The sequence below is a fragment of the Anomalospiza imberbis genome, chromosome 11 (assembly GCF_031753505.1).
Source record: "Anomalospiza imberbis isolate Cuckoo-Finch-1a 21T00152 chromosome 11, ASM3175350v1, whole genome shotgun sequence".
Classification (NCBI taxonomy): domain Eukaryota; kingdom Metazoa; phylum Chordata; class Aves; order Passeriformes; family Viduidae; genus Anomalospiza; species Anomalospiza imberbis.
The window spans coordinates 11,626,080-11,638,546 of NC_089691.1; the positions used below are offsets into that span (position 1 = coordinate 11,626,080).

Consider the following 12,467-nt stretch of genomic DNA (forward strand, 5'->3'; position numbering starts at 1 on the left):
ACACATTTGTGTTTTTTCTGTTGTGTCTGTCCTCTCCCACTGCTTCAAAACAGCTGGTGAACCATTGATGGCAGTATCACTGCTCGGCAACATTCTGGCTTAAATGCAAAACTCAATCATGTCTTTTCCTAGAGCCCCTGATAATAGGTGGAAGTTGAGAGGGGAGATAAGCTTTCAGGCACCCTTGCCTTTCTTTGGCTAGACTAGAAGCCAAAGAAGAAAAAGAAGCTGTTAATTCCAACATGAAGAAGCGCTCACATTCTCAAAACCTAAATTTTTTCCAGTTACAGTGGCTGGAGAAATTAAAATGTTACTTCATCCTATAAATCTTTTATTCCTAAAACAAGAATTTCAAAACTGTTCATCTCTCTTGTCCACTGCTGGCCCTCTGTTTGAAATACAAATGGTACAATATGCTCCATGGAGGATCTCTACTATATCTATTATTTTTGCAGTTATCACTCAAATGGCACAGGAAGCCAACTTTAAAGGTCAACATCTTTCTAAACATCTTTTATTTTTCCAAGAGCACTTCAAAGTTATCTTTAACTTAATTAAAAATGGAAATACAGGATGAGCAATCATACCAGGCTAGTATGGCTCAGTTCAGAGCATCCCCAGCAAGGCTGTCAGAAAATAGTCCAGTGACTTGTGTGAGCAAGTGTTACAGGCATCAAGTACCTTAGAGTAAGCCAGCAATGATAACCTTTAACTGAGTATTAGAACAGAAACAAAATCTATCAGCATTTAGTTATGCCGTACTCACTTAAACCTTTGAATTAAAAAACCCTTATCTTTTATAAAGAAAGGTGCTTTTTAGGGTCTTGCTCTTGTACATTCAGTATAGGAGAGTAACCAATGCACGATTGCATGGTTCTTTTCACTCTAATGGTCACAGAATCACAAGGTTGGAATAGACCTCTAAGATCGAGTCCAACCCAGCCCTAACATCACCTCAACTAAACCATGGCACTGAGTGCCACATCCAGTCTTTTTTTAAACATATCCAGGGATGGTGACTCCAGCACCTCCCCAGGCAGACCATTCCAGTACTTTATCACCCTTTCTGTAAAAATCTTTTTCCTAATATCCAACCTGTATTTCCCTTGGCACAGCTTGAGACTGCGTCTTCTCGTTCTGTCACTTGCTGCCTGTAGAAAGAGCCCAACCCCACCTGAGCACAGCCACCTTTGAAGGAGTTATAGAGTGTGATAAGGTCACCACTGAGTCGTCCTTTCTCCAGGCTGAACAAGCCCAGCTCCCTCAGCCATTCCTCACAGGGTTTGTGTTCCAAGCCCCTCTCCAGCCTCGTTGCCCTCCTCTGGACATGCTCAAGCATCTCAACGTCCTTCCCAAACTGAGGGGCCAGAACTGGACACAGCACTCAAGGTGTGGCCTCACCAGTGACAAGTACAGGGGAAGAATGACCTCCCTGCTCCTGCTGGCCACACTATTCCTGATATAGGCCAGGATGGCCTTCTTGGCCAGCAGGGCACACTGCTGGCTCGTGTTCAGTCAGCTGTTGACCAGTACCCCCAGGTCCTTTTCCACCTGGGTGCTGTCCAGCCATGACATCCCCAGCCTGTAACGCTGCAGGGGGTTATTGATTGTTTTGTGGCCAAAATGCAGCACTCAGCACTTAGACTTATTAAACTTCATCTTACTGGACTCTGGCCATCCATCCAACCATTCCAGGTCCCCCTGCAGAGCCCTCCTACCTTCCAACAGATCGACACGCTCTCCCAGCTTAGTGTCGTCTGCAAATTTACCAATGATAGACTCAATCCCCTCATCCATGTCATCAATAAAAACATTAAACAGAACTGGCCCCAGCACAGACCCCTGAGGCGCACCACTGGTGACTGGCTGCCAGCTGGACGAAGCACCATTCACCACCACTCACTAGGCCCAGCCATCCAGTCAGTTCTTAAGTCAACTTGTTTAAAAAAAAATCCCTCCTTTAATCAATGAATACGTTCTGTAGATATCAGCATGGTTCCTTGGGCATCTCTACAGGCCATTAGAAACAAAACCACTTTAGTGGTGCTGAGATAATAAGTGATCAGTGACTTGCCTGACTGGCTGTTTGGAATAAAACCTCTATGACCCGAAGTCTCTGTCTCATACACTCAATACTACACACCCATCCTGTGCCATCCATGCCCTCCAGTGAGCCTATCATCAATTTATCCCTGACAAAGACAAAATAACTAGAGAATGCCTGTCCTAACAGGAACTAACATAACTGGATCAGTCTTTGCATTAAAATAAATGAGTGTAGCAAAGAATTGCTATGAAGGAAAGCTCATTTTCTCAATTTTAAGATCACATTAGAAAAAAATAAAAGAAAAATTGTATTTTTGGTTTAGCTTTGCTTTGTAAAAAGGGAGAGAAATGCATGTTGTTCTTTCTAACTGAAACTCAACACTTCCAATTACTTTACCAGCAATTTACCTCCAATCATGGGATTTTAAGTTAATCCCCTCCGAGTTCTCAGAGCATCTACAATGGCAATCACTTTGCCTATTAGGAGAACAGCCTTTTGGGAGAGCTTTCTGCTTTTCTCTCAAACAGTTTTTCTTTTGATATAAAATATTGTGAACTTACAAAGCCAAACGCCACAAAGACAGTAAGGGATCTGCAGTCTGCTCTGAAGCAGCAGCAAGGGGCCTAGCAATGAGGGCAGACTAATTTTATTAACTTCAGGGAAACTTCAAAAAGCTTTAGGGCTTTAATGCCAGACAGAGACGACCCCAAAAGTCAGTTTAAGTGCTGCATAAACAAAGGATTAGGGCAAGAAAAAGCTGAAGGCTCCTTGCATTTCTTGTTTATATTGTCATATGACCTAGTAGGAGTGGGAGAGGGCTGCCTCTCTGACTTTAATCCCCCATGGTGTACAGTGGCGTTTCAGTTCACTGACCTACATTACGATAATATTTTTTTTAAATTTATGGGCAGAGGTGCAGTATCAAACTCACTTAAGGACATTTAAAAAAGAAAAGGGGCAGGATGGGAAAAACACCCAGAAGAGAAATTTTCTGGCTGGTATAGTCTCCCCCTCTCACTTAGGTTAGATCAGCAGCTTAGAAAAGGATTTCAAGTTCAAAGGGAATGTCTCTGTTACTCTTGTTTTATGGCTTAGACCAGAGGACACAATAGCTTTGAGTTTATGAAATATCCCTTCCCACTTGGCTTTTGTGTTTGCACAAAAAAAAGTAAACAGTGCTTTATAACCGTAGGTGAAGTATGTGCATCTCTGGCACATAACCCTTGTGCTGAAACCAAGAAGTTAGCATAAAAAAATAACCAACTTGCACCCCTCATCTCTTCAGTACTTACCCTGCCTTGGACTGTGTGCAAAGCCACAGTTCATGTTATGTGCTGGAATTCAGTGCAAGCCATAGTATTAACTCCAAGGAAAAACAGCTCCAGGATGCCCCTTTGAGCAGGACAGCAAGTTCTACTGTCCAGCCTGTTAAACAACCCTCCTTTTTAGGATAATTTAGAAATGACTGTCATCTGAACACCCTCTCAATCTATTACACATATTTTGAGAGCAAATTAATCTCATCTCTTAATGTATCTGTAGGAAAAAAAAGTAGATCAGAGCAGAAACACATAAGGAAACAAAGTGGTGCCAGTATGACAGGGAAATAAGGAAAGGCTTAAGACAAAGTAAAAGCACTGTGCATTAAATACTAGAAAAGATACAGAGAGAGAGAAGGAATAACCTTTTCTGATTTAATAAAAAGTTACATGAGTTTAAAAAGAAATTATTTTAAAGGCCTAAGGATTATTCTCCGCAAACTGATAAAAGGTTCATTGAAACTAAAGCAGAAAAACAACAAGAGAGAAAAAAGAACAAAAAGAACCTGTGACTAATACTGAAAATACAAAGCATTTTTATTGCTTTTTTGTACGTCAGAAAAAGTACACTTGAGGCATCTTCATCATGATCAGTGACAGCTCATTTATTTCTAGAAAATAGTTTCAAGCACTTTCCATTTCTGTGTCAGAAATGGGAATATTTTTGAGGCTGCAAATTCCTGTTCTCTTTTAAAACAAAGTTTTATGCATTGAGAAAATGATGGTACATGAGGCCACAAAAAGGGTGAAGGAGAAAGGAACTGAGAGGATTGCTCCAATGACCAAGTTTCCAGCTTTTTTGACTCTACAAAGACTTCTAGCTTATAGCTGGTTACTGAGAACTAGCTGCACAACTTGGTACAGAGAAAGAATGATTTGGGCAGTCACAGCTTTTCCTCAAGAGTTTACTTACAGCAGGATAAAGACTTTCTGCAACTCCCTCCAGCACTAGAAGCCTTCAGCTTCACATCTCATTACTGCTGTTTTAGTGGAAGCCATCACATTAACATCTCCACATATCCATTAACTTAGTTTTCAGATGTTTGTCCCATCTCTCACCAGCCTATGTTTCTTACATCCAAAAAACATTTTCCTTTTCTCTGCCTTTCTGAGGAAAGGGACAATTGAGTTTGGGAACATTTAACAAGCAGCCATAAAATCCCCTTCTCTTTGCTGAGCGTTGTGCCACCACTAGAACCTGGTAAAACCTTGCATGGCAGCGAAAAAAAAAGGAGCGTAGAGTACTGAATCAGGACAATGAGTGAGAGGTGCACAACCAGACTGCTCTAGGTTCTAAAAGCTCTACACCCCCCCATCAGAATTCTTCAGGCACATACAAGGGTTTCAACAGGGCACTACTCATTCATTATGCACCTTTACAGTGCAAGTTTCCTTCACCTCTGTTTAAAGCTTAGAAGGGTTGAATCCCAAAACAAAGACGGGCACTGAATTCCTGACATGGTCTGAATGAAAACATTAGTTTTACCAAGTGAGAAGAAACTGGTTCATGTCATGATTTCATTTTTTATTAATCTATGCTGCATTCCCATTATGTGGAAAAAGCAACATTAACATATATGGGAAAGTGGAGGCTGAAGACATCCTACATCCTACACCATCCATCTCCAGACCAGCCAGCCCTGGCTTACTACACAGATTAAAAACGCTGTGATCCTTACTATCCAAGAAAAAAAACAAACCACAAACTGTTCTGTAGACAGGATGGTATGTACAGGTCTTGACCTGGCTCTGTAAGCGTGGCTCAGAGAGGACTGCCAAGCTGAAGATGGCTCCTCTTCCTGGAGAAGGTTCTGAGCGGTCAGGAGGATTGCTGGTGGTACCTCCGTGACTTAAAAACACACAGGCAATTTCGTAACTATTTTAAAGTATTTTTAACTGTGGTGATCTCAGGTTCTTAAAACCTAAGCATCCAAAAGGAGACATCAGTGGGACATGGCAAGTTTCATTTGGAACATTGCATAGACCTGGCACATAGCAGGAGGTCAGCTATAGCCACAGTAAATTACATTTCTTTCTAAAGGAAACTGCCCACAAATAGCTTGAGGAGGGCAGGGGGGAATGAAGAGCAAAATCCTTACAAAATCCTCACTGGAAGGAGGCAAAAAGGACAGAATAAGCTTGGAAAGAGCTGAAGAAACTTACGCTGAGGAAGAAGAGAAAACTGTCTCTGACACACTTGCATTCTTCTCTCAAGACATTCAAATACCTTGAGTCTGTCCCCTCCCCTGAGGATCTCCAACTCCAGTGTGTGTGGAGCTGCTGCCCAAAGCCACCTCCTCTATCAGGTAACAGCCTCCTTCTGCCATTTGGCTAACAAGGTTTGTGCTACCAAGCCACACAAGCCTATGCTACACTGGATATTTACAACTGCAGCCCCAGTGAAGGTGCACAGTAAAGAGATGGCCATGCTTCAGCAATATAGAGGCTTAGTTTTACTTCATCTTTCGACTTTAAAAATACCTAGGAAATTAAATAACTTAGGTTTTATATAAATGTAAGTTGCAGAATTGGGCACTTAAGAAATGCCAGATGTCCATACAGTCTTATCCCCTGTTCCTCTTTGATATGCTCCATGATATAGTCTTAAGATGATCACATCCAAAAAAATTTCAGAGGAACCTTGCCTTATTAAGTGCACAGGGTAGAGGCACAGGGGAACAGAATTAATGTTGCATAAGCAACTGTAAATCTGGTATTTCCTAGCTTTCAAGTTCTTGATTTTGCAACCTAAGCAACATTCTTAATTTATTTTTGTATCTAATAAATAAAACAGTGTATTGGTTGCCTTGCTGACAAACTGATTCCCCCACAGGTGACTGTTACACAACCTCAGAAAAATCAAGACCAGCTGTCCACACACTTGCAAGACTCAAAAGCATGTCTGCATTTTAAATTTAATAATGTAAATAATAACCATAGGTGTTACTCAAAACTTGCAAAATTCTACTACCCAGTCACATGGAGTAAGCCATTCTTTTGCTGGTGAGTGAACAAAACCTTTTTTTCCTATGGGTAAGAAGGCAGATTCTGCAACTTACCTGGTACACTTTTATAACCAATTTATTGTACTATGATAATCCGTATGCTGAGTTAGGAAACGTTGGGAAACATCACCATCCTTTTCTCAGCACTGTTTAGCAGAAATGGTATTTCTGTTTAATGGGCAGTAAGCCCTCCCTTGTCACTTCCCCCACTAAGCTTCTCAAACTCTTTTACTCAAAAACTAAATAAGAGCCAATAAATAAATGCATCTTTTATACTCCTATTTAACAGTACATTTTAACTAGTGAATGTGCTGTGCACTTTTATTCACCTGATTGCCTTCATCTCTGTATTATTACTGTATATAGCATACCATCAGCAGCCAAGCAGAACCAAACAAACTCATGTTCAGACTTCAAAGCAGGAAAAATAGTAATTGTGGCGTCTGCATGTTTACAGTAGATGATGGAGTGACATCCACCACTTCTCCCAGCTAGAGTCCCAGAGGGTTCTGCAGACAGCCCGGGTCACTGCTTGTACGTGCAGGCAGCACTCCATCAGATTTCAGAGTGTGGCCTTGTTACTCACACTGTGCCCCTATCAGTCTGCAAACCCCACCTCAGTCACCCAGAAAGCACCTGGCTGATGCAGGGTTTTACTTGCTATGCCCCAGGCATTGCACTGTCACTGTAAGAAAATAGCAGATGCAACATTAGCTCTAGTAAGACAATGAAACATCCTGTACCTAGAAAAAAGTTAGATGGAAGTAAAATTTGGTAAATTATAATTTTCTTCTTTCATAGCAGCACCATGCAACCACTCAACAGAAAATTTAAGGGACAGTATTTCTGTCACACATACTTTGAAAACAGTCTATAGGCACAAATCTAAATCAAATTCTGGTATTACAGATATCTGGAAAGGATTAAGTGAAAAAAGTACCAGTGTTGTTTATAAATGATCCACTACCCAGGAGTCTTTCCAGACAGGAATACTCTGGTACTCCTATACTAACCTACTGCCTCCCCGAGCAAAGGTAACCTCCACAGAACTGCTCTCATCCCTTAAATGAATCACATCAGCTGCTCCTATTCACTCATGGGCAAGTCCATTTTTCCTCCTTTGCACACTCCTTCAGCAGTGTGGTTAAGTGTGTTGCTGAGCTACTACAAACTTGGTGTGTGCTCAATAACTAAATGTGCTGTTTCCACTCAAATATTGCTCATAATTTTTGAAAACCTACCATTTTCAAAACTGCTGCTTTTGAAAATGTCTAGTTCTCCAAGGGACAGTCTGGGTCATTGCTGGTCATCAACAAATTTAATACCATTTCTTCACAGTTCCTGTAGCTGCTTACTGGCACTCATCTCCACAAAATCCTATCCTTCTTCTAAAAGGCCAGAAAGATCTTTGAAGTGATGGTGACAAAGACCTTCCCTTTGACCGCTCAGGTAATGTACTTGCTCTGACAAAGCTCCTCCTATCCTGCTGGAAGAAGAGGAAAGAACCCAACACTTTTAAAAGATGTGAAAGATAAGCTTTCTCTCTTCCATTCAGGCTTCAGAAGAGATGTGCTGATAAAGATCTTGATCACTTACCCTGCTTTCACTTCTTGCTCTTGCAACAATGTGTTGCTCCTTGGGGACACAGATCACACCAATATACAAACAATTTGTAACATGTTGTTATTAAGCAACAGGCATCCCTAGAAACTAACCATGCTGGCTACATGATGGCCTCAGCCCCCAGGAGAGGTATGGGCACAACAAGAAAACTCACTATCCAGCAACCCACAAAAGTGTGAATAAAGTATCTATGAACAAAACCAGGACATCATACACCATGATTACCACCAAGCAAAGCTGAAAAAGCAAGGCAAATAATGAGAAAGATACATTAAAAACTTTGGAATAGAGAGAATTAATTCATCTCATCACAGATGAACACAGATAAAGTACCTCTATAAAGGACAAGCTGATTATGATAGGAAAGCATTCTGTTACACTTACAATGGGAAACCATTCCAGCCAACACATGACTATTTTTCACTACACAAGTCTGAAAATGCAGAAGATGCAGCTCACACTGCAAGACAGACTTTTCCTCCTCCTTTTGTTTCTGTCACAGAGTTATGGATTTACGAGTACTCATGACAATAGGACTCTGTGGCAACCATCCTAAGATAAATCCTGCTCGTGCAAACATTTTCAAAACAGGCAGAATATCTGAGTCATGCAGGAAAGCATGATGCACTCCTACGGTTCACCTTTCAGCTGAAACTCTCTGCACTCAACCCGTACGTTCATGGAAGCCAAAGAGCAAATAATGTGACAAATATAAAGGATTTACTCCAGGAACTGAGTAACTGCTTCATGAGTCAGACTGGAATTAACCTGCAAGGTTGCATAGAGGTTAAATTCAAAGAAGGTATTGCAGAGATGATGTTAGGATTAATACAAGTGTCTTTGCCCACAGAATTATGAAGAGCTGAACACTGTCTCCAGAAGCACAAGACCAAGGACAACAGCTGCTGTTTAGCTTTGTAATTTGTCTCCAACTCCAGGAACTGCTGAGCTGCTGCAGTTCAGCAAGCCCACATCCACCGCCAGCACTGAATGCCAAATCAGAGGCTCAAAACCTCCTTCACACTCCTTTGCCCTTTTTCCACCAATATTCCCACATGACCCTCCTTAGAGCTGCACTGGTGTTCACAATAGCACTCTCTTTTACCTTTTTATCAGTACAAGCCACTTGTTGCCAGCCTAGCTTTTTCCTATTGAAAGCACACTTGTCAGGCAGCCAAGGGTTTGCAAAAATAAAATGTCCAGAGGGCGACAGTCTCTGCCTCCACATAACCACACCCAAAAGATGCTCTTGACAGAAACTTCCTCCCACTGAAGTTCTCCCCTCTCCCAAGTCCTCTCTGCAAGAGAAAGCTGGACTAGTATTTCACACTGGTTTTGAAACCATTAAGCAAATATAAACCTCTGCTACCGCCCTCTTAGTTCTGATGAAAAGCATATTTTGATTTTCCTTAAAACTCACCATACTTAAACATAAAAAACCCCTTGTGGTCTAAAGTAAAATAGAGCATTCACACATTTTAGTAACAGCTCAAAAATATTAAATGTTATAAGACCAGATAAAAACCATTACTGCAGTAGAATCAATGCAACATTTTTATAACCAAGATGCAATCCCAGCACCTCAATTTCATGGACTAGGCTGCACCTCAGACAACACTAACTTCTCATATACTAATTTGTCATAAATCACAGTAATACTTATTCCCCTTTACTCTCCTTCCCCCCCAAAAAATCAGTAGATGAATAAACAAGGATGCACTGCAGACAGGTAAACACAAAGATTTTGATGAGCAACAGTAGTTTGATTCTTTCTCTCCCAGTGCTCCACTCAATCTTGGCATTAGAGAAGTAAGATACCAAAAGGGAAAAGTGAGCAGTAAAAAATGCAATGACAAGGTACTTGAATTTTTGTAGAACATTTTCCATCACTTGATGAGAAAAAACAGGAAGATGAGGCATGAAATTTCAGTAAACTGTACTACTCGAAGACTGCTAGCTTAAGTATGATTTTTTAAAAAATACTGTGTAGTAAATGCCATATTTTCCATGGATTTGATTTCTATGTGAAACAGGAAAAATGTCACACTTTCTTGTAGAGAGACAAAAAATGCCGGAGAATAAATATTCTTGTTTTATTTAAAAAAATAAACCTTACAGTCCAGAAGGGTGCCATGCACAAGGGGCACACAAGAAAAATACTGTGATGCTGAAACTTAATGAATTTACAGTTCTTACTATTCCATCAGTGCTCTGAAAGTAATCAGAATAGGAACAAAAAGCCAAATCATAAATGCCTGATTTCTCCTGGGTAAACTGGTAGTTCAACTGCAGGGAATTTATTTTAATTCCAGCAGCAAGCGGGGGGGCTTGGGAGACCCCAGATCAGATTAGCAGCAATGTTTTACAAACGGGCACTATGGAATTGCCCTGCATCCCGGCTCTGGAAGCATGTTTCCATCACGAAGGGACGTTCCATGCCCTGCCTCCCTCTCTCCCAGCCTTTCAGGAAGCTATGAAGCTAATTTTCCCCAGCAGTATTCTCTGAAGGAAAAGTTCACTTCTTGTGAAGGTAACATGTATTTTTTAATTATTATTATTATTATTATATGCCTCCCCAGGGAAGGTGAGGAGGGGGGAGCTTCCTTGCTCAACAGAGAAAGAAATTTTCCTGTATCAGTGCCAAGAATAGACACCCTAAATTCAGCGATCCTAATCTCCAGCCATCCATCAGCAGCAGGGTGGGACCAGCTGATTCAAGTTTTCTATTAGCCGGTGACTTTGTGTACTAAAATAAGTCTCTGTACCACCCAATTGTTCCTGCTGCCGTGCTCTGCAAAGCACAGACTTGAGCAGCAGCTACCTCGGCTGTAAGTACTTCCCCAGCAGGCCCTTTATACCTGGCACCATCCTCTTCCCACCAACCCTTCCAAGTCCCTGAGTACTCCTGGGACTTTACACCATGAGCCTTTCCTGCTGTGTTTGCTCCATCATCCCTTCAGCATGCACAGGGACAATGCCAGCTCCAAGTATCTGCAGTACCCCAGGAGGCAGAATGTGGGTACAAACAAAGCTGCGATGACAACTGTCCCTTTACAGGGCCAATTAGTATCCATACACACAGTGATCGAAGCACATATATAGGGCACACTGTGGCACAAAGGCAGGATAAAATAGTACACCTCCCTGATCTACATTTTAAAAAGCAGGAAGATAAAACAGTTCACTAACATAGCCTAATAAATTATTCTGTTGGTCAAATATTAAATAAAGCACATTCATTGTTTTTGTTTGGGCCAGAAGATAAAATGTGTGTAATTGATTAATGTTATTCTGTTATTTACACATTATTCCATTATGTTATTAATGTTATTCCATGATTTGATTTTTATAAAATCAAGAGCAGAATACACAAACTGGCAAACAGTTTGAAAAGAACACTAAATAAAACCAATTAAAATTGTATGACCAGGGCTAACAGCAAACTGTCAACCCCAACAGACAACTCACACAGCTGGTACTCTGCAAGTTTTTAAGTGCCATAGATCAGTGCCAGGTACTGAGAACAAAAATAAAGAATGTGAGACCAGTTCACCCCAGTTGGAGAAAGGCATCTGTCTCCATGGCTCACACAAACTCCCGTTCCCATTGTTATTGTAAGCCAGGTCTCACTGGATCCTGGCAGCATGGGCCTTGCTCAAGTGTATCAATCTTTAGCCAAGATAAAGGCAAACGTTTGATGGCTTTAGAAAGCTCCTGAGTGCCAGAGGAATGACAGATACACGTATTTGGTCTAGAGCTTCTCTGCAGCTCAGAGCCCAGGACACTTTGGACTCCTGGTTCTAATTCAGTGCCTCCATCAGCCAGAGAGAAAGGCAGCTGGGCATGTCAAACAAAGGAGACAAAACACCTGCTACCAAAATTGTGAAGACTGACCAATGGATTTTGGGTGCTTCAGATAACTCATATAAACAAAGATAAAAATTTAGAAAGCTACACACATCCCCCTCCTAACTACCTCCCTTTCTAGTGACAAAACTGGCATTCAAAAAACCAACACAATGCCATAGGTCTGTCATTCCTTTGGAATAAAAGGCCTCCAAAATCAGAAGTGAAAATATGAGTTTCTCCTTTGAATTTTCCTTTTTTTAAGAGCTAAAAATTCAATAGAAACCTCAGGAAAAAAGGGAAGAAATACAAATTAGCTATTTGATCAATTAATTTAGTGAGGCATTTTGAAGAACGTCACTAATCATGCCCTAGCAGGGATCTTCCTACTATTAAATTAGTAAAGCAAATAAACAATATTCAAGGAGTCTGCATTATACATAGCAAACATAGTATCATATGCCAAGTGTTTAGTCTCCTATAGCAAATTAAGGAGAGATATTATGCAATCCTCAACTCAGCTTTATGGCATTTTGAAAAGAAGAATGCTAAACATTTTGTTCCAACAATGAAGTTTTGAGATAGGAAAATCAAAATTAAAAGAGTCCTTTTCCCAATATTTAATAG

At 40.9% G+C, this 12,467-nt stretch overlaps 1 protein-coding gene across 7 annotated transcripts in view; it reads right to left on the reverse strand.

Annotated features, from left to right (window-relative positions):
• The window catches only part of EEFSEC (eukaryotic elongation factor, selenocysteine-tRNA specific), a 126,354-nt gene that overhangs the window by 42,368 nt on the left and 71,519 nt on the right, over positions 1–12,467 (reverse strand). The window lies entirely within an intron of this gene.